The sequence below is a fragment of the Hemicordylus capensis genome, chromosome 4 (assembly GCF_027244095.1).
Source record: "Hemicordylus capensis ecotype Gifberg chromosome 4, rHemCap1.1.pri, whole genome shotgun sequence".
Taxonomy (NCBI): domain Eukaryota; kingdom Metazoa; phylum Chordata; class Lepidosauria; order Squamata; family Cordylidae; genus Hemicordylus; species Hemicordylus capensis.
In genome coordinates this window covers 187,264,828-187,286,704 of record NC_069660.1, presented here as the reverse complement: position 1 = coordinate 187,286,704, position 21,877 = coordinate 187,264,828, and the positions used below count along the sequence as shown (strand labels likewise).

General features: G+C 46.5%; 1 long non-coding RNA gene across 2 annotated transcripts; it reads right to left on the bottom strand.

The window, feature by feature from the left end:
• Positions 1-850: 850 nt before the first annotated feature.
• Positions 851-20,807, bottom strand: LOC128322105 (uncharacterized). Of its 2 annotated transcripts, none has more exons than XR_008305525.1 (2): positions 19,634-20,807; positions 851-5,510 (listed from the first exon to the last, which is right to left on the bottom strand). It is a non-coding gene; the product is annotated as an uncharacterized LOC128322105 (long non-coding RNA). The 2 variants fall into 2 exon arrangements; XR_008305524.1 differs by having other exon boundaries at positions 19,688-20,807.
• Between the last annotated feature and the right edge of the window lie 1,070 nt (positions 20,808-21,877).

Sequence of the window (21,877 nt, the reverse complement as noted above, 5' to 3'; positions counted from 1 at the left end):
TATTTGCACATGCAAAGGGAAGAACCATTACCACATTTGGGAAAGACACTAGATCTGGATAGTGGTTCCAGCATTCATAAGTAGTGGGTTCTGCGCCTGCGCAGACCAGCCTCGGGCAGAGATCGTTAGCTCCTCACGATGCCTGCAACCACCGCTTGCACGTGCGTGCAGTACCCTCTAGCAGCGGTTAGGCGTCCCTTCACTCAGTTTCTTTCTGACCACCATAGCGATCGGACCTCGGTAACTTTGCTCCTCGGTTTTTTCAGTGTTTTTCTTGGATATTTTTTGACCTCTCGCTAATCGGACTTTGAAAATTCTTTGCCTTGCAACTTTGGATTTGGAAACTTTCTCTGATTTAACGGCCAACGGATTTTGGACTTCATTTGACGATTCTCTTGGATCTCCGGACTAGTTAACTTTCTCCCCGATCGGACCTCGGAACGAACGACCACTTCTTTCGGAAATAATGTCCGCTGAAGGAAAACTAGGAAAGGAAAAGACCACCTTTAAAAGGTGCTCCAACTGCCGCGGTAAGATCCCCTCGACCGACGGACACGCCCAATGTTTGTTTTGCTTGGGTGAGGGACATGATGCCATTGAATGCCACGTCTGCAAGACTTTCAACAAGCAGATGTTGAAAAACCGCGTGGCGCGGCTAAAGGTCTTTCTAATGGAAGACGCTCTGATGCCCAAAGAGTCCTCTCGTTTGTCTGCCCCGGCAGCGACGACTTCAGCCGCGGAGGGTACCGCTTCAAGGGCGGCCGCCTCGACATCGACCGCTTCGGCGACGGGTGGACCGGCCCCTTTTAAAAAGCCAGTGGGCCCGTGCTCCAGTCCACCATTACCACACTTGGGAAAGACACTAGTTTTTAATATGAATTCAAGTGCACAATTATAAATTTAAAAAACAAGTGTACTGTTCACATATTTCATACAAAACTATGTGTACATTGAACTGCATTGTGATTACTTGATTGAAGGGGAATCCTTTCCATTACTAAAACCAGTTTCAGAATGACTAATTGCAGTCAGTGCATTGCTTGGCATTGCACAATGTCACTTGCATAAACAAAGCACTCATGGAAACATTTAAAGAACAAAGTGGAACACCAACTTATTTCCTTACAAATATTACAAGTTTAAAGAAGAATATCAAGATTCTAGCCCTTGATATGAAGCAAAATGTGTCAGCAGTATTCTGCCCAATCATTTATTGAGAAACAAGCCCACTGCCACCTTCACTCTCTGTAGCCAATAAGGGGATTCATAGCTATGATTGATATGTAAGGGAAGCAGAGATATCCATCGAGACGGGAGAAGACTATCATCACAATTTAATTACAGTACCCAGCAAAAACAAAATTCACCATTTTAGCATAGCTGGAATTGAACAGCAGCATACCCTCCCCATGAAAGAAAACACTACCTATGGAAAATATAGTTTTAAAATATTTTAAAACATTTAGCAATGCCAATACAGCTCTGTACCCTATATTACAGGTTGTGGGAGGGTGGTATCTAAGAGAGAGTGTCTTACAGCAGTCTTTCAGTTTAGTCCAGATTATAAATGAGGCTGAGATTGTTTTGAATTTCCTGCCAAAAATCCCCCACACAGAAGACCCTTCTGTCTTTGAAGGTCCATTCCAGAAGATGGTCCATCAGGTATAGTTGCCCCAGCCCAAATCAAGCACTCAGTTGTATGCAGAGGTTGTTTTCTATTCACTTACAGTGTATGCAGACACATTGTGCTTTTCAATGCATAGGGTTGCTATGTTCCTGATTCCCAGTTCTAGGCAGCCTGATATCTATATAATGCAAGTTGCTTACTAATTGTGCACATTTCATGTATTTTGTATGAAAAATGTAATAATTTTGAGTTTTAAAACATTTTAAAGCATAATGTACACCCCCCCCCCGCAAAAAGGGCTGGAGTCAGCCCTGCCCTGATGGGCCGCCATGCATAGGGTTGCTAGGTTCTAGGTTCCCAGTTCCAGGCAGCCTAATCAGCCCTGACTCCAGCCATTTTTATTTTGCTACATTCAGTCAGCTTTTAAGTCCATTTACAGCTCTAAACATTTCTTTCCTTAATCTGTAAATCACACAAACATTGGGCTGAGGTTCAGGAAAGAGTCTGATTTGTCCCACAGTTGGTTTGGTTTTAGGATCACTTGTGTGTTACTTTCAGGGCCGGACTTAGGGGTTTTGGTGCCCTGGTGTACTTAGTGTGATTTTGATGCACACCCCCATCACAGAGGAGAAGTGAGGGAAACCCCAACTTTAAGATGAGCTGTGCAGGCTGCTAATTCATGAAGTCAAATGCCCAGTCTGTGTGGATGACGAGCGAAGGACTAGCCTGCGCTGGTTTGATGATGCAGTGGGAGAGAGTTCCCAGATCAATATGGGGGCAATATTCTGGCATTTCAGAAATAAAAAGATGATGCTGTCAATTTGGAACTCCAGTATGAAACCATTTCTTTTTGGTTCATATTCAATAAAGAGAGTGTAGCGTATGAGTCTAGCTGTTTATTGGGGGCTGTGCTGCAATGAGCAAAGACGACTGTGTATTTTGGGGTGCAGAATGTGCAGGCCCTTTGGGCAGCAGGGTGTGGTATTACATATTCTCGGTTGCCCCAGTTCTTTCTGTCCTCAGCAAACTCCACAGCAGCGTTTTTCTAGCTCTCTCTATTTTCTGCTGATATTAATTCTCTAATTGACTTCCTAACTACAGTATTCTGTTCTCCAAATCCTTTTTTCTGTCTCTGAACCTTATTGCTTGCTATTACCTGAAAAGAAAGAAAACCACCCTTCTTTCGTCTGTTTCTCTCCCCCGCCCACTCCTCTCCCCCCCCATCTCCTCTTTCCTCTCCGTTGCTTGGAGCCAGTCAGAGAGGTACAGAGCAATTTCTCCAACAAGGGGAAGAGATTGAGTGTTTTCGGCCTGGGAGGCTTCAGGGCCTTTTGTAGGCCCCATTGGCACAGGCTGCTGCAAGCTCTGCATAGCAAGGCCACTTTTCTGACCTGAAAACCGCCCCAAAAATTTGACAGCAGTGAGTTGACGGTCCGTAATCGGCCATCTCTCATCTATGGGCCACGGAGGCCCCCCTGGAAGGGCTTGATTTTCCCATGTCGGTGACGGCCGCTCTCGAGCCGCCCGTCCCAATCGTCAAAGGGGCCACGTCGAGTCTCCCGCCCTCGGGCTGCGAGACTTGCACTACCGCGGCCCGGCGCGCCACGCTGCTGCAGGCAGCTTGAAGTGGCTGTGAAGAGCGCTTTGGGAGGCTCTCTATTGCCAACGCCCCACCAACCTCTGAAGAGATTAGGCGGATTGGCGAGCTGGCTAGCAACCTGACCGGCAGGGCAGCAAGGTCATCACAGGCATCTTCTGTTCCTAAGATGACGACGGTTGCGAAGAATCCCTCCATTTTACCTAAAGGAGCTGGTAATGTAAAAGGGAGAGAGTCTCTAAAAGGGCGGGAAAAGACTAAGACTGTGACTATGGTGTTTGGCCAGCAGGGGGAGTCTGCTGCAGAGTCTGGGCCTAAAGAATCCAGTTCTAACTAGCACATTTTTAATGTATGATGCATCAGCATAAAGTAGCCATTATGGTATTAGTGTTGTAGTGACCTACCCCCCCTTCCAGTTCCCTAGGATATGCAATGCTTATTTCCTCATATTCACTTAAATTGGTCTTCAAATGATTCCAGTGCCATTCTGAAACACACACGCTAGGAGTATGGGGTTGAAACACTACAGAACAATTGGCTCCCTTTATGTAGATGGAGTACAATGTGTCCCGTTTGAGGTGGGGTGTTGGGTTTTTTTGCTCTCTCTTTTCCCCCCATCATGCTTTAGACCCCTTTGGGGTCAGTTATAATCATAAAAATGAAGGGTGGTTAAAATAAGGGTGGTTAAAATGAAGGGTGGTTTTTTTAAGCTACACAGAACTCTTCTGTAGATGTTTGAAGCAAAAATGTTTTTTAAAAAATGTTCCTAGGCAGATTATTGTAGCCTAATATATTTGAATGTAATCCAGAGAAAGAACAGCATATTTGAACACTATCTGTGTCAACTAGATAGTAAACTGCCTGACCTTGCGAAAGATGTGTGGCTTACAACTCTCCTTGCCACCGAAAGAATCAAGAATCATTTTTTTAGAGAGAGATGTAAGAAGGAACCTTTCATTCTTTGCCAGTTTTTACAGGATTATCATCTTAAAACAATAGTGTTATGCAGAAATATAAAATGTAAATATTGGGGGAAAGATTTTCGTCAGTGACCAGACCCCAAAGAATGCCTGTCAGTAATGAAAGGTTCTGTTGGCTTCTTATTCTTTTTCCTTTTCAAAAAGAAAATCAATTAAATCACTATTCCTATGTCCAACAACAGGGAGATGAGTTTAATGACTGTTCATCACTACTTCGAAAACCGGCAGAGGAGGGAGAGGGACAAGAGGCTTCTCAGCATTTCTTCCACTTGTTAACTCTTTGCTGGGTCCATCCTTGGATTCCGTGGCATTGGCCGCAGAATCATGGTAAGCAGCGGGTGATGTGGGAAAGGGAGCATGACCCTGATCAAATGTTCCTCTTGCTGTTTGATAGGTGGGGTCACTTCACTCCCCACTTCGGTGCCATGTAATTCAAGGGCCTTGCCCCTTCTCTGTGTCATGGGCTGCTGCTCGCAAGGGCCAGGCAACTCCAAGGAAGGGGACACCACATCACACGTTTTGCATTGCTGGGTGTGACCATGGAGAAGAAAGAGTGCTGCTCTTTTCAGCAGCAGCAGCCCTGCGTCTACCATAAGGTCTAGTAAGGTACTGCTCTAGATCTGAAATAATTCCACCAGTCAACTTCCTTAAGTTGAAGTTAGTGGGTCACTGTAGACAATCTAGCCCAACCCCTGTAGACAATCTAGCCCAATCTAGCCCAACAATCTAGCCCAACCCAATGGGTCACTGTAGACAATCTAGCCCAACCCCTGTTCAATGGAAGAAATCCAGAACTAAGGCATCTCTGGAAGATGGCTGTCCAGCCTCTGCTAGAAGACCTGCCACAAAAGAGAGCCCATCCACTCCCAAGCCATTGGTTGCATTGCCAAACGGCTCTGTCTGTTAAGAATTTCTGTTAAGAATATCTACCTTCCTGTAACTTAAGCCCATTGGGCCTTATGGTGTCTGCAGGGCTGCTGTTGCTGAAAAGAACAGCCCATGTCTTGTTCTTTCCTTTCCCTTTCTTACCTCTAACTATGCAAAAAGTGTGATGTGGCATCCCTTTGTTTTGAGTGTTCTTGCTTTTGCTAGCAGCAGCCCATGAAGCAAAGCAAGGTCTGGGCAACCCCGTGTGGGTTTCAAAGGAAGAGATGTACAGCTGCTCTTTAGACTCTCACCGTCTGCCAGAATGTCTCACTGGGGCTTGATTTGATTGCAGATAGACCAGGAATCTATCCCTGTGCCTCCTTAAATCTTCTTTGTCAAAGCTATGCAGCCATATGACTTTCCTGAAACAGCTTCCGTTCTGAAAAACCAAGGGGGAGTAGTGGTTACATACAGAAGTTTGCTTAGCATCCAATTCATTAGTATTTAGTAGGTACAATTCACCCCAACATCAGCCAACAAAATAGCTTTTCAGTTATGTTTCTTAACAAGCTCATAACATGTCCATGACTGATGCACAAAGTTATGTATGGAGAAAGGGCCTCTATTCAGGGACCAGGGGAGGAATGCATGACTACAGGCTTTGCGCCATTCCCCTTCAACCTGGTGCCTACAGAACGTTTCCTATAGAAAACAAAACCTTATTCATATATGGCAGATACTGAAGGATGCTTTTGGGAACACCAATGGATATAGAGGCCAAATTTAAGCTCTGTGCCGTGTAAGAGTATGGAGCATGGAGCAGGACATAGTCTTTCCACATACATAAAGGGAAAGTGTGCCATCAAATCGACTCCTGGCATCCACAGAGCCCTGTGGTTTTCTTTAGTAGAATACGGGAGGGGATTACCATTGCCTCCTTCCGCGCAGTATGAGATGATGCCTTTCAGCATCTTTCTATATCGCTGCTGCCCGATATAGTAGCAGCAGGGATTTGAACTGGCAACCTTCTGCTTGTCAGTCAAGCATTACCCTGCTGCGCCACTTAATACATGCTGATGCCATATCCCAGCTGGCAGCCCATTCATATTGTCTCACCGAACAAGAGAGGAGCTAGAAAGGATTTCATAGGACTCTGGATTCTGTTTGGGGTTATGCTAAAGCAGGGGTTCGCAACCTTTTGGAACAGGTTTACCCCTTCTGTTGCAAAACTTTAGGTTAGGTACCCAACAGAGACTGTGTGTGGGTGTTCACACACAGACAAAGCCAAATGTTGCAGTTATGAGATAGGCTACTCCAGTCATTGGCTTACATCCAAAGTTACTCATAAGTACTCATATTGAAATTAATGGGACAAGTAAATGTGTCCCATTAATTTCAGTAAGACCGCTTAATCTGGATGTAAGCCAGGGACTAGAGTAGCCATCCCATAACATTTAAATTTGTCCGAGCATACATACACATAGACAAAAACACAAATTTAAGCGCTACAGGGAGAGAGGCTGCTATGGTCTCTGGTTCACATCTGCACTAAGTTACTAATAAGCAGTCTTAATGAAATTAATGGGACAAGTTTACTTCCCCTTTAATTTCATAGGGAGTACCCAGTGCTAATTTTTTGAAACGTGTCAGGCTTAGTGGAGAAGGATGCTGAGCTTCAGAACATAGCTGGCCATTCAGGAGAAGAGGAGGATGGAGTCTTCATCCTCCTCGCTCCCCTTCCTAGGGGACACATTGCTAAGGACCTGACAGATTCAAACTGACAGTTCTTGGATGGGGAACAAATAGTGTGGCTACAGCATGGGGAGGGAAGAAGGCCCTGAGCAACTCCTTGGAAACCCTTCAAGTACCCTGGGGTACTAGCACCCTCTGCTGGAAACCCCTGTGCTACAGCATAATACTAGGATGTGGCAAAGCCCTCAGCTCCTAGAGCACCATCATGTCCTGATCTTGCTTTGTCCTTTGCTGCCATGTTTTTACAGTTTGCAGCGAAGTTCCATGGATTCTGTGGTACTAGTCATGGGACTGTATGTAATGTGAATAGGGGCATCTGATCACTGTGTTATGTGGGCCTTTAAGAGTCTCACACATCTGAACTCACAGCCTCAGCGCAGCCTCTGTGTCCTCCCCTCTTTGGCATTGTGGGTCTTCAGGCACCCTTTCCTGAGGCTCATCCATTTTGTTCCCCACTGTCCAAATACAAGATGCCTCAGGCAGCTCAAAAAGTCACAGTGCAAACTTCCTTCCTCCTTTGGAAGGCTAACTCTGCTAGCTGTTAGCATAATATTGGAAGTCTCTCAAGTGCAAAAACGTACAAATGATTAGATAATCAAGAGACGGTGATGGTGGAAATCACTGCTTAAGGAATGCCAGAGGATAATACATTCTCACAAATCCAGATGAGACGGGCCAAGAAGAATTCCATTTTCTGCCCACTTAAATGTAAAGAGAAATGTCTCCTCCTCAGAGTACTTTTCATTGGCCATCTAACTGACTAGTAAATAGAAACTTTACGTTTTCCTGTCATACTTAGCTTGAATGTCTTAACCGATTTCTGTATAAATATGCTTTTCAAGGCTTCATTATTGTGATCATGAGCACCACAGTGCACATCATGTACACAGTAGCCAGCTAATATGTGTTACAAATACCTGGAAGAAGTAAAACTTTGAAGCTTGTTATCTGTTCATGAATTTTTTAATGTATTAAAATCTAAATATTTGTTGGAATTGCTGCAACAAGGTGTACATTCCATTCCATATTCTGAACAATGTTTGCACTACTTTCACACAGTAATTCCTAGTATGCATGCTGAGGTGCTCCAGTGTGCCACAAGGTAACTGCTAGTATGCCAAAATAAACAAAGGCTCCTGGGAGCTGGGAGTGCCCATAGGAGACTGCCCACTGCATCTCTGTATGATGTACTGTTCAAACTGTGCCTCTTTCCAATCCACCTCCACTGAAGTGGCTGCCATGTCTCTGCATAAAATGTGTTTAGAGCAGTGTTTCTCAACCTTTTGGGGGTCAAGGACCGCTACATTCTTCGTGTGCAGTTTCCCAAACCAACAGTTAGCAAAGAGGTTTCAAGTTTGTTTGTTTGTTTGTTTGTTTATTTAATTTACAGATTTCTATACTGCCCAAAACTTGCATCTCTAGGCAGTTTACCATTAAAATAATATTATGAGCATTAAATCATTACAATTGGAATCATTTAAACGCAAATATACATTAAAACTATAAATTAGAGGTTCTCAACTTTGGGTCCCCAGATGTTGGTGGGCTTCAACTCCTATAACCACCAACCACAATGGCATTTGGCCATAATGGCTGGGGATTATGAGAGTTGAAGTCCATATGGGGACTCAAGGCTGAGAGCCCCTGCAAAAGCCTGGGTGAACAAATATGTCTTCAGTATGTCTTCAGTTAATAATAAAGTAAAATTTGTTAACAAAGAATGTATTTTGCTTACATACTCATAAAACACACACACAAGATTTTAAATTAATGTGAAACTGGATATAATCCCACCAACTAGTCGGCAGCACTTTAGAAAAGGAGAAGCGTCCCACCACCACTGGTTTCTCCTGGGCAAGATCAAGCTAGAAGGGCGCACACACGCACCCTCGCTGTTCCAAGATCCACCAGCGCCCACGAACATCTGAGACCCACCAGCTATTGCTCTAGTCCATGGGGTGATTCTACAGTCTGGAGATTATGGCACAGCAGTCTCTCCCTCCCGTTCAGAAGTAGCCCTACAACTCTTTATCTATTCTCATGCTTGTGGGCAAAGTAAGCCAACGGGCACCAACTTTTGCACATCTCTACAAAACCAAGGGTAAACTCCTTGGAAAGATGCACGCACCTCCACTTTGGAGAAAGTAGTTCCCATGCCCCTCCCCACTCCACACATTTATTTGGAAGTAAACGCCCACTGATTCTAGAAGTCACTTCCAAGGGAAAAGGAGCAGGACTGCTGCCTCACCCTAAGAACCTGACCCCCTCAAACTTCCAGCTCATCCTTTTTCTGGCCATCCCTCATGCACAAGCTTCAGTCCATTGCCACACACTTCTCCAACTTGTCCCACTCGTGGAAGACAAATAAAGAAGTCTGAAAACACTCCTGCCTTTTCCCAAAAGGATCACCAGCTGAAGCCCGTTCGGCGCTGAGGGGAAGGAGGAAGGGATGCCAGCCAGAGCCCAAAGAGGAAGGGGAAGCTAGAGAGCCATACAAAGAGTGTGCACTCCGTGCCCCCTTCCTAGCCCTGACCAATCGGGGGTCTCCTTGAGCCTGTGCTTGGGGGTGGGACAAAAAGCCTGTCCAAAAGGGTGGGGAAAGGAGAAGTCAGAGGCATGCAAATGATAAGAAGCAAATTGAAGGAAACAAAAAGTAAGGCAGCAGTTAAGAAACAAGACAAAGTGCAGGGGCCCTAGGTTAATCCGGCACTGCCTCTTCCATTGTTTTTGTGGTGGTGGGTGTTACCTCCCAGCTGCAGACCACCACTCAAGTCTCCGGACCACTGGTTGAGAAACAGTGGTTTAGAGCAGTGTTTCTCAACCTTTTTGGAGTCAAGAACCGTTAAATTCTTCGTGCAGAGTTTTAAGGACCGCTACATTCTTCATGCACAGTTTCACGGACCAGCAGTTAGAAAAGGGGTTTCAAGGTTATCTATCTATCTATCTATCAGACTTCTATACTGCCCAAAACTTAAACATGGAATATTAGGGGTTCTCAACCTTGGTTCCCTCAGTTAAACTCCCATAACCCCCAACCACAATGGCATTTGACCATTATGGCTGGGGATTATGGGAGCTGAAGTCCACCAACATCTGGGTACCCAAGGTTGAGAACCCCTGAATCTAAAAGCCTGGGTGAACAAATTTGTCTTCAGTATGTGCGGGGTGTGGGGGTGCTTGTGTGATTACTCAATGGAGAGGGGATGTTGGGCCATTAGAAAAATTCAAAAGCTACATGGGGCCAATGAAAACAACACACAAGCAACCTTTTGAATTCCCCAAAACGCTTCATCAGGCTCGATGTCAAGCAAAGCAAAAAAGAGGTGATGAGAGGAGAGCTGGGCAAGTTCAGTAGAGCCGGAAATCTACAGTTTAACCCTCTCATGATGGAGGTGGAGTTTTAGCAGGAGTTGTGTAGTCGCAGGGCCGGATCCAGACCACGTTAGTCAGGACCACCCACTGAAATTAATTTATTCATCTCTCATTTGTGTCAATGCTGCTTAGTCATGATCACCTGGCTTGATCTGGATCCTGCTCTTAGATGTGCACTTTGTGAGGTGGACCTAATGAAACCCGCGCAGCTCCTCCAAAGCTCCTTAAAAATGGTTACATGGCAGGTGTTGGGAATGGGGTTTTTTTTAACGGTGAAAGAAAATGTGAAGAAGAGCGGTGGGGACCTGGCATTAAAGGGAAGGGGGTGATTCTGAGATGGCAGAGGGCGTGGGGCGTTGTAGTGGTGGATGCCCCATTTTCCTCGCTGGGGAGACGAGACACTGTTCAGGGTGGGTGAGGCAATGGTGCACCGGACCGCGCTCGGAAGGTCGCCTGGATCCAAGAGCTGCCGCCACTGTGCTTGCGCACCAGAGTGTAGCAGGTGTTTCCCCATCCTCTCTCACAATGCGCGCTTCTGTGCCCCCCTCCCAACTCCCCTGCATGCGCCAATCACACCAGCCTGCCTTTGGGGCCACGCAGCTCACGTGGTCCCACATGCTGCCCGCGCATACCTGCGAGGCAAGCCAAGGCAGCCCTCCTCCCTCCCTCCTCTGCTTAGCCCTCACCACGGCATGATCCCGGCCAGAGGTTGTCCCCTGCACCCAGCGAGGTCATAAAGGGGACCGCCGTCTTCCATCGGCGGTGTAGACCAGGGGGTTATAGGGGGCCGAGGGACCACAACGCCCCACCAATGCAAGAGGGAAACGGCGTTTCCTCTCAAGGTGCCTTTGCCGCAACAGGCAGCTGGTTTTAAATCGGTTTGGATCAGACATGCACCGTGCTGGGTATCAAATCCCCAGGATCACTTCATTCCAGTGCCATTCATCCAATGATCCTTTTGTATGAACGCACAAAATGGTATCCCCGTACCACGTCGCCTCCCTCCGCCACTTAGCCCTCCTTGGTATGCATGCTTGCTCCCCCTCCCCCGAGGAAGGTCCACGTGCACTCCCTTTCTGCAAAGCCCAAGCCAAGGCGGCCCTCCTCCCTCCCTCCGCCACTTAGCCCTCACTGCGGCATGATCCTGGCCAGAGGTTCCACCCCCTGGCGAGGTCACAAAGGGGACCGCCATCTTCCACCAGCAGTGCAGACCAGGGGGTTACAGGGGACCGAGGAACCACAACGCCCCACCAATGCAAGAGGGAAACAGGGTTTCCTCTCAAGGCACCTTGGTCGCAACAGGCAGCTGGGTTTCAATCAATCAACCTTTGGCTGCAAACAATGAGCATGCAAGAACCAGCAGCCCTTCAAGTGGCACCCAATGCCATACTTTTCCCTTGATGCCCCCGCGCTGCATACAGTTTGAAGCTGTAAAGATAGAGAATAAGATAGCTGTAGGAAGATCTCAGCAGCATGTGGAGGCAAGGCACAAGAAGGGTCCCACGCCTCCGTGATACTCTTCCTCTTCCGTGCCATGTGCAAAATTGAGGAAGTGAGTGCCTTGATTGCAGTTGTTGGGGGGGGGGGGTTGACTCCCAGTCAGGGACTGGCACTCAACCCTTCGGAGACTGGCAGCGGTCCAGGGACCGGTAGTTGAGAAACTGGTTTAGAGCATTTAACCATTTCTGATTCAGACACACAGCAGAATTATTTGCTCTCAAAGGAGGCACATCTAGAACAAAACTTGCCCAGATCTAAGCTTGGGAAGTTCTTTGGTTGCAAAAGCAAAGTATGGCTCCAGTTTTAATTATGGAAAAAAGCAGGCCTCAGCTATCAGTGGTTTCGTAAGCATTAGTAACATATCATTCATTCAATCATTCATTTTTTATCTTTTTATACCACCTGATATGTATATCTCTAAGCGGTGTACAAAATTTAAAATATTTAAAAGTCACAAATTAAAATACATGACAATAAAAACAATAGAATAAAATTATTAAAACAAGTTTTAAAATTATAAAAATTAATTCTAATTAAAAGCCCAAGAGAACAGGAAGGTCTTGAGGTTCTTCCTGAAAGCAAACAGAGAAGGAGATGCTCTTTTTTCAGCAGAAAACTTATTCCAAAGCCCTGGGGCAGCCGCAAAGAAAGGCCAGTCCTGGGTCTCCACCAGATGAGCCGGTGGCAACCGTAAAACAGTTCTCTCCAGAAGATCGTAACATGTGGCAGGGATTATGATAAAGGAGGCGCTCTCTCAAATAGCCTGGACCCTAGCCATATGTATTTTGAATGCCCAAAAATGTATGGGGAAATGCCTTGCAGGTTAGGGCCAATGGCCAACAAGATCAGCATTCCATTTCCAGCAAAGGTAGCCAGATCCCTCCAGGAACTTAGAGGCAGAGCATGCAGGATGATGACCTTCTCTGTTGTTTGTCCTTGGCATCTACTATTCATAGATATTCTCCTGCTGAATATGAGTGCTGATATACCTATTCTCTGAGTGTTTCAATTCTTTTTAAAGCCATGCTAGAGACCATTGCATATATTGTGTTTGTGAGCACCACAAGTTAATTACATAGTCACACAAAATATAGGCAGATGTGAATATCCAAAGGGCTAGGATGAGTGTCCATTTGAAATGGCAGGCCTCTGGTGAAGCTTCTGGGTTGCAGGGGTGGTGCCACGTGAGAGCTCTCTTCCCCAAATGATCATCACCTGAGGGGCAGATTGTATAGCTGACAAGCAGGGAGGTACCTCAGGTAGGAAGCTATGACACCTTCCACTGATCTTCACCAGGATCCATTCTTAATTCCCTGGAGTTTTGAAACTTGAAGATACAGTGGCTAACTGATCCTGACGAATGTGATGTGTGCTCAAACGCAATGTGGCACTCTTGTGGAAGAGTGCCTGCATTTTGGAAGCACAGGGTTGCTTGAAGTATGCACACAGCATTAGTCCAGATGTCAGCTGTTGATTTTCAAACTGATTGATTCCCATATATCTGTCATGGGGTTTGAAGTGTAAAGGGGAGGGGGTAGGGGTAGGGATGGAGAGTCAAAGAACTGCTGAACTTCAGGTCGCATTGGGGCTGTAGCAAGTCAGGTGGCCTGAAAGCAGTATTTGTGGTATGCCTGCAAGATGCTGAAAATGTGCTATGATTGTGTATATTCCTTGCTTGGAAAGCATAAGGTAAATGGAAGGGATGGGCTACGGGTGATTTAACAAAAACTGGAAAGATAAAGTTGCTTTCCCCCTTCTTTTTAGTTTTAAAAGTGAAACATTTCCTGGGGTTCTTTCATCTCATCCATACAGACTGGAGCTCATTTGAGGGTCATTTCTATTGTAGAACAGCGGTTTCCACCGTTTCCCTCAGCACGATTCTCAATAAGCATAATAAGGATGTGTAGTACATTGCCATTTAGAGCAAATATTTGAAGCAAACTCTCATACCTTGACTTGTCAGCCAAGCCATTACTTCTGCTGTGAACTCTCCAAGAGCAAACATAGGCTCTTAGATATCCCCGTCTAGCAAAAATGTCAACAAGAGTGAAAAGGGTTCTTTTATTTGTTACATTATTATCTTGTACAAGGTTCCAGGCAAGCAAAGCAAATGAGAACAAAAAACATGCTAAAGAAAGAGTGAGAGAGCATCTATCTATCTATCATATTCAAATATATATATATATATATATATGAATGACAAAAGAAGTGAAATTAGAGACTCAAGACTGATTGAAAAGGCTTATGGTATAATAAAAATGTCGACCTTTATTTGTATACACGCGCAGAAGCCTTTTGCAGCCTGAGCCCGGCAGGGAAGGGGGCGGGAGGACATCTCCCTGCCGTCCGCCGGCTCGCTTCTGAAGTTATCGGTCGGGGCCCGGGGCGAGATTTAAGGGGGTGGGAGGGGGCTTCAAGCGGGCGGCAGCAGCAGGGGGCCGGGGATTCAAGGGGGCGGCCATTTTTTTTAACCAGAGAGCAGCCATGCCATCAGAAGAACAGCCATCGGAGGAGCAATTATTACAATTATTATGGCGGCAGTGTGTGGAAAGCGCGGGAGGGGTGTGGAAAGCGCGGGAGGGGTAAGTAAAGCCCCCCCCGCCCTTAATGGAACCCCCCAAACTCCCCACCTGAACCAAAACCACCCCGTGACCAGACCGGTCTGGAGGCCTTTAGAATGGCCTCCGAACCGGTCCGTGCACATTCCTAATAGGAACAGACTAGGCTGAGAAACAGCAACTAGGCTGATAGGTAGCTAGCCTAGCTACCCAGTCCTAGTCCAATACTCCAACCACTATGCTATGCTGGCTCTCTTTGTGCATGATCCCTGCCTAATTCAATGAGAGCCAGCGTGGTATAGTGGTTAGAGTGCTGGACTAGGACCAGGGAGACCCGAGTTCAAATCCCCATTCAGCCATGAAACTAGCTGGGTGACTCTGGGCCAGTCACTTCTTTCTCAGCCTAGCCTACTTCACAGGGTTGTTGTGAAAGAGAAACTTAAGTATGTAGTACACTGCTCTGGGCTCCTTGGAGGAAGAGTGGGATATAAATGTAGTAGTAGTAATAATATAATAATAATAATAATTCCAATGAACAGGTTTTTCAGTTTGGAAGGAAGTGCTACCCACTTCCTCCTGCAAACAAACTAAGAGGCAGGGAAAGAACTGAGTCCCTCAGACAAAGCCAGTCCAATTGTTACAGGATTGTAGCAGAGGTTGTTTCCTGTTCCTGAAGCTTTACTAGGGCTTCTCCAGCTCCATAAGCTTTTTTTCACACATCCCCACATTGTTACCGATAGATCTCTTCCCAGACCATATTTCCTGGTCAAGCTGACAATCTGTCAGCAGTGTTCACTATAATAATAGAGCTGAAAGACAGTATGCAGGGCTAAAGAGAGACAGCTAAAAGAGGGAGAGAACACCTGAACTTCTCCTGATCAACTCTAGAATAACCTCACAAGTTCTTAAGAAATTTTACAAGCTTACATGCCCATATAATCATTTGTAACTTTAGATAACAACAAATCAACCTCTGTAATATTCTCCTGCCTGGAGATTTCTGCTCACCAAAGGCGACCATGCAAATGGACATTTACAAGTCTGTTCTAGATTATTTACATGACCAGTCAGCAAACCAATTACACAAGCTAAGTTAGGCCTAGAGTGTAAATCTTTGCCTGGGCTATATAATTTCAAACTTCAGGTAAAGGTTCATCAGATCAAATGCTCCCCCGTTCTTGTCAATGGGGAGCATTTTCAATTGTAATCACACACCCCCACAGTCTACGTCAAGTTCTAGTCTAGTCACACTGAAGTCATGTCAAGAATATGGAGATGTATCAGTACATATGTAGACACGTCCTTGTTTTTCCAAAGTTTAGCACAGTCTGGTTAATGCAGCCTTGTCCCTATCTTCAGCTCTAAAGACTAGGGATGTGCACAAGCTGATTCGGAGGACCTTTTATAGGCCTCTGAACTGGATCAAAAGTCCTGTAGTTCAGCCAGTTCGAAGGTGTGTGTGGGGGAGTATCTTTAAAGATGGGGAAGGGTGCTCTTACCCTTCCCGCCACGTTACCCCCGCCAGCACAGTCTTTTAAATCCACCTGGAGGGCCAATTGCCTGCTTTGTTTGCTCAGTCCTCCTCCTGTTTACATACATTTGTCCATCACATGGTTCAGACACAACACTTAGATTTCCAGACACCTGGGAATTTCAAGCCGTACCATAGATTAAGTGTTCACCTCTTATCTTCACAGAATGCAACAGATCCCTTTAGACTAAAAGCACTGAAGTTCCAAAGCATTTGTTGTTTTTAAACTTTGATCTGGACTTTGATTTCATTCTTTGGGATGAAATGATTTATGTGGTCATATGTTTGTTGCATGGATCTTCCTTATTTAAAAGGCCACTGGAAAGCCACACAGCTTTTTCACTGTAAAAGGCCCTATATTAGTGAAAGTTTCCCTCTCTTCTACCCCTCCATGTTTGCTCTGTAATGGCAAGGGGCACAACAAAAGCAGCTGACAAAAATAAAAATCACCAGTATATGAATCACTTCCTACTCATGCAGTATTTTTCCTGAACAAAGTGATTCAGCTTTTCAGAGGCTGGTACATCACTGAATCACAGCCTACGTTTTATGCATCACAAGAACTTCAAGCTACAGAAGAGAATACCCTACCAACGCTTCTCAGAATTAAGCTGAAAAAATGCAGTTCTCATTTTAATCTTCTCTGCATTCTGATGGGGTAAAGGTACAGCAGCATCCTGTATTTTCACAATGATTTTCATGAGCTCTTTCATTGGTAAGCAAGGTACTCAAAGGAAAAATGATTGCACGGTTCAGTCAGCAATTTAAAGGAAGTAAGGAAAGAAATGGTTGCCAGTAATGATGGAATGAACTTCACAAATAGTGAACTTTCATAGTTTGGAAATCCATAGACGAGGAAACAGAAGCCGAGGAAACAGAAGCACAATCTCACTCCAAAGTTGGGGCTCAGCTCATACTGGTTCAGTTCTACTGGCCAGCCCTGCCTGCCAGTTCCCTCATCCAAGCAAGCATTCCTGTTAAAATAGGGGAACAGAAGTGAGAGGCCTTGTAGACCTCTAAGGGATGGATAGTCCTGATCATATTCAGAAACGTTTCCTTCCAGGGTGATCAAAGTTGCTTCCTATACCTCCCAATTCAATGGATTAAGTCAGGAGGCACAGGAAACTAAAACTTCCATGCACCCAGCCAGAAAACAACATTCCTAAGCACAGCACAGAACATCCAGGGCCTTTAGAACAAGGCCTATATGACCTCTCCTGCCTTCAGGGAACCCTCCTTACCATGAATTCTCCTTTCACACTACACAGTTTGCTGGACATCAAGAACTCCTCTGGCAGTGGAGCACCTAAGGCAAAAACTCCTGCTAACTTGGCGAAGAGGCACCTTTTAATGTGGTGATTCTCTTTATTTAGCAGTGGGAGAGTAAATGGCCCTATCCACTCCAGCACAGTACCTCCAGTGACTGTTGCTGGTGTCTGTCTTATGTTTCTTTTTAGATTGTGAGCCCTTTGGGGACAGGGGCCCATCTTATTTATTTATTATTTCTCTGTGTAAACCGCCCTGAGCCATTTTTGGAAGGGCAGTATAAAAATCGAATGAATGAATGAATGAATGAATGAATGAAAAAGGAGCCCGGACCTGAAGGGCTTCGGAGCCCAATCCCCTGCCACAAGGCCCCACAGTAATTTTTTCTTTTTACTTGCCACCACGGCTGCTGCTGTGCTCCTGTCACCGGGGTGGGACGGGGGGAGCCTCCAAATAATCAGGGGGAGGCCGTCCAAAGCCTCACCACTTTCCCGCACCCTCCACTGCCCCACCGATATTTGTCCTCCTCACTGCTGGGAGGCTGAGCGGCTGAGCAGAACAGGCCTCCCCCCACCAGTGGCGGTGGGCTTCCTCTCCACCACCAGCAGGCAGTTGGCACCCTGGCAGTCCCGCCAGCAGCAGAAGCCCTTCAGGCACGACACCACGCCATGGTTGCAGCAGCGCACACACTTAGGTGTGCGGCTCAGCTTGCAAGTCTGCTGCTCCCCGACGGCCACTACCTCTCTCCACTGCGGGGGCAAAAGGTTGTAGAGCAGGAGGCTGCTGCTGCCATGCCATTGCCTGAGAGCCCTGCCGGCCTCCTCCTCCTCTTCATCTCTGTCCCAATTCTCCTCATCCTGCTGTTCGGCCTCTTCTCCCAGGCAGGGCTGTGGCTGCTGCCACTGTTGCAAATATCGGCGTGGCTGCAGTGGGCATGGGGAAGCGGCACAGTGGTAGGGATCAGGGGAGCCCGCACCCACCCGAGGCAGCCATGGACCTAATCCTCAAGGACCGTGGCTAAATCTACCTCTGGGCTTGGTTTTTCCAAACTTTTTCCTCCAAGAAATCTGGGGGCGGGAGAGGGATGAGTTCATTACAAGACAAGCTAGGAGCAGTCTGCCCATCACTAGCTGCCAATTTAAAGAGATAATGGCAGGCATTTGGAATTTACTGATGACTATATTTAGCATTTTGAAAAATGCAGCAAGTGACAAAACAAATGGATTGATACAGAATGTTGATACAGGGTTGAGATTACAAAAATGTCTTTCATACGATTCTTCAAATTAGGTACCTTGTCTGGTGATCAGAGCACAAAGAACTGTGGTTAAGAGCCAGCATTAACCAACTGGAAACTAGCCATGGATCACATCCTCCTTTCTATCCTTGGACCAAACTCCTTCTCTCTGACTTAACTATGGTTTATTATTATTTAATTTACTTATTTGATTTATATACCACCCTTCCAAATTGGCTCAGGGCAGTTTACATTTGGTTAAGTGTTATACCAGTACCATGAAAGTTACACAAGGTTCCCATCCCACTTAACCAGGATCTGAAAATACAATTGTATATAATGTAAGGGTGCTTTCAAAGTCAGCTGAGAATCCTAGCTAGGCTTATCAGCAGTACTGATCTGACTGATGTGAATCTGCTCCAGGGATGGAAGGAAAGGGCTGGAGTAAAGGAGCAGGCAATCCTACAGCCCACTTCCCTTCTCTAAACCCAAGTTAAAAACAATCCCCATCAGGATCCCCCTAGGACCTCTCCCCCCACATGGTAAGTTTGGTTTGTGTCCATCTATCACACACACAAAATTTGGGGTAGACAAACACACACAGAAAGAGATTTCGTAAGACTTCTTCCCTTCAGGAAGTAGGCTACTCACGTTCTGCAATTGTTTTTCATTCTTAATTGCACCTAAAGTTCTGAAAACTGTACATTTAGGCAAAATGCCATGTGAAACAACAACTGCATGTGTAAGATACATATATGAGAAAAGAGAATTTATAAGAATTTACATAAACACAGAGTTCTACTACTAGCTGGGAATAAAAAGCCAAATACAGTCTTACTACCAAATATGCAAAGGAGTTAGGAAGAAATAAGCAAGTCTAGGGAACAAGTACTTCACATAACAGTAAAGCTGGTCTTTTCTATGCTCTTCTGCACATTGTTTTAAGGAGAAGAGAAATGTGTAAAAAATGGGCATTATGACTAGGCATTAAGGTGCCAGAACAGGATAAAATTCTCTCCTATGGGGAGGGCTCTCTCTCCACCTCCACTCGTCTCAGTACCTCGATATCAAGCCGACAGTAAGAGATGGGTCAGTACAAGCATGGTCGTTGGACCACTTCTCCCCTTCGAAAGCATGGTCACGGAACTGCAAGAATACAGGAGAGCAGCTTTCTCTTAGGAGTAAGATTTTAGCTCTGAGGCACGGAAGTCCACTAATACCTTTGCTCCCAGACACGGACATACAGAGCATCACCCTCACTGGCCTAACTCCCTGAGAAGCGGCCAGGGAGGAAAACAGATACGGAGATGCCCCCCCCCCCGCGTTCGTCCCCCAAACTCCTTTACAAGATAAGATTCTCGCTCGCTTGCTCTCACACGGCCTCGTCCGCAAGCTCTCACTTTCCCAATCCCTAGTCAGAAGGCGACTCATCCGATCGGAAGAAAGCCGCGATGTCTGCGGAATCCTTGGCAGCGTCCTCCGCCCCTTCCCCGGCTGCGTTGCCGCTGGTGGAGGAGGCGGTCGTGGAACCGCTCATGGCTGCTAGACGCGGTTGGTGGTTCCTCCAGACCAGATCCCACGGCCACCGCCACTCTGATCGACCTCCTTGTTCTTCCTTGGCTGGATCCTGGCAGCAGCAGGAGACAAACAGTATCTACAATTTTGCCACCAGGTCCCCGGCTTCACGTTCTAGCAAAAACCCCAGGGAGGAAATCCATCCAGAGACACGATGGTGGTGGTGGTGGTGGTATAGTAGTGGTGGTGATGATGATGATAATGGTGCAAAGAGGAGGGGGAGAAATGGGAGAGAGAACGGGGGAAAGAAAAGGGCGGCTGGTTGGATGGCTCGCTCGCTTGCACAGACAGCAGCAATGATTGTAATAATAGATGGAGGAGGCGATTGAAGGTGTGCGCGCAGAGATCACAGCTCTAGGGGAGCCCCCGGCAGCCCCCCCAGAGAGGCAGGGTGTGCAGCGCATGCATAAGCAATGGATGTACGCAGGAGCAAAAAAAACCCCAAAAGCAGAGACAATTGCAGGAGGGGGAAGGGAGGGCGCATGGATGGAAATGGGAGGAGGGGGCTGCAATCAGTGCAGCAGCAGGAACCTGGTGGGAGGGGGGAAAAGAATGGAAGTAAGCAAGCGGACGGGCGCGCAAGCTGGAGGAAGGGTGTTGCAGTCTTTAGGGAGCAAGGCAGGAGCAGCTGCATTAACCACAGTGCCCTAGAAGGGTGCAGAAGCCACCCCGCTCCTCCATCTTGATTGCAATTGCAAAGGTGGGAGGGGACAGGGAAGGAAGGAAGAGAAACAATTCCCCGCCCAGGGAAGCGAAGGGACAAGAAAGAGAGGGAGAGGGCAGTCGCAAAACCGGGAGGGGCAGAGCAAGAGAGAGAGCGCGCGCCTCTCGGGAACTTCCGAGCCACTCCGTCAGCATTCGGCAGGTCTGGACAAGCTACACAGGAAGAGAAAAGCATGAGCTCTGATTGGAGCTCAGAACTAAAGAAAAGAGCGCTTTTCTATTGGCCGTGGCCGTATTATGAGCAGCTGCCGGAACCCAACGAGGGTATGAATACATAGGTGCTTTAATATATAGGTCTTTAATGCGCCTTGTGAACGCATTACACAAAGAGCGCCCTCTTTCTGGAGGAGGCTATATTGCAAGGCGTGCTTCCCCCCAAGAGACCAGCCTCCCTATAGATACATTTAAAAAAAAAAAAACCAACACCTTGGAAGACGTCAGTAAGCTGAAAGAAATGAGCATACAAAAGCAGTTCCATTGCACCCAGACAAGCCGAAAGCTTCAGACCCTGCAAGAACGGGAATAAGTTTAATTGGCCGGCCGTGTGGACGCTGCGTTGTTGAGAAGCCTTCGCCATATCCAGCTCGAATGGCTTCTTCCCGTCGTTTCAAAGAAAGCTTGAAAAAGGAGCTGAGCATTTCACCTCACCTGTTCCTCCGGGGGGCGAGGGGAGGGGGCGTGCAGTGTAAGAGAGAAGGATTGTTTGCTTCCCCCTTGCTATGATTAACACCTAGCAGAGCACTTCACTCAGGATGTTTTCACAGTTCAATTTCAGCCTGCGAGAGCTGAGCAGGACTCTGATCTTCCCTTGTTGAGTCTATGAAATGTGTCGACAAGGCTGCGATGTGGTTTTCCTCTTGGTTCGTTCTGTTGCACCTAGGGAGCACAGCAGATAGCTGCACTTGGGCATTTGTTATCTGTAGATGATGTCATGCAGTGTTTAAGAGGAGCTTTGTTTACTGGATGTAGTTATAGAGAGAGATGTACTAGACTAACTCATCCTCCCATGTTAATGTTTTACAGCCTACCACAGTACTGATTGTCCAAGAGACTGTGTCAAAAAACATGCATGATAAGGTACAAAAAGTTTGACCATCTAGAGGTGTTAAACTAGTTCTGGCATTTCCAAAAGTGGCAGTCTTCTGAGTGGCTGCTGGGGTGTTTAAGCGGTGCAAGCATCCCAAAATGTCTTCTTAGGGCCATCACTTAGTCATAAGGTACATGGATAAAACAAGCAGTATCTGTTGGGGAAGAATATACATGATTCCAAACTGTCCCATCTGACTGACTTT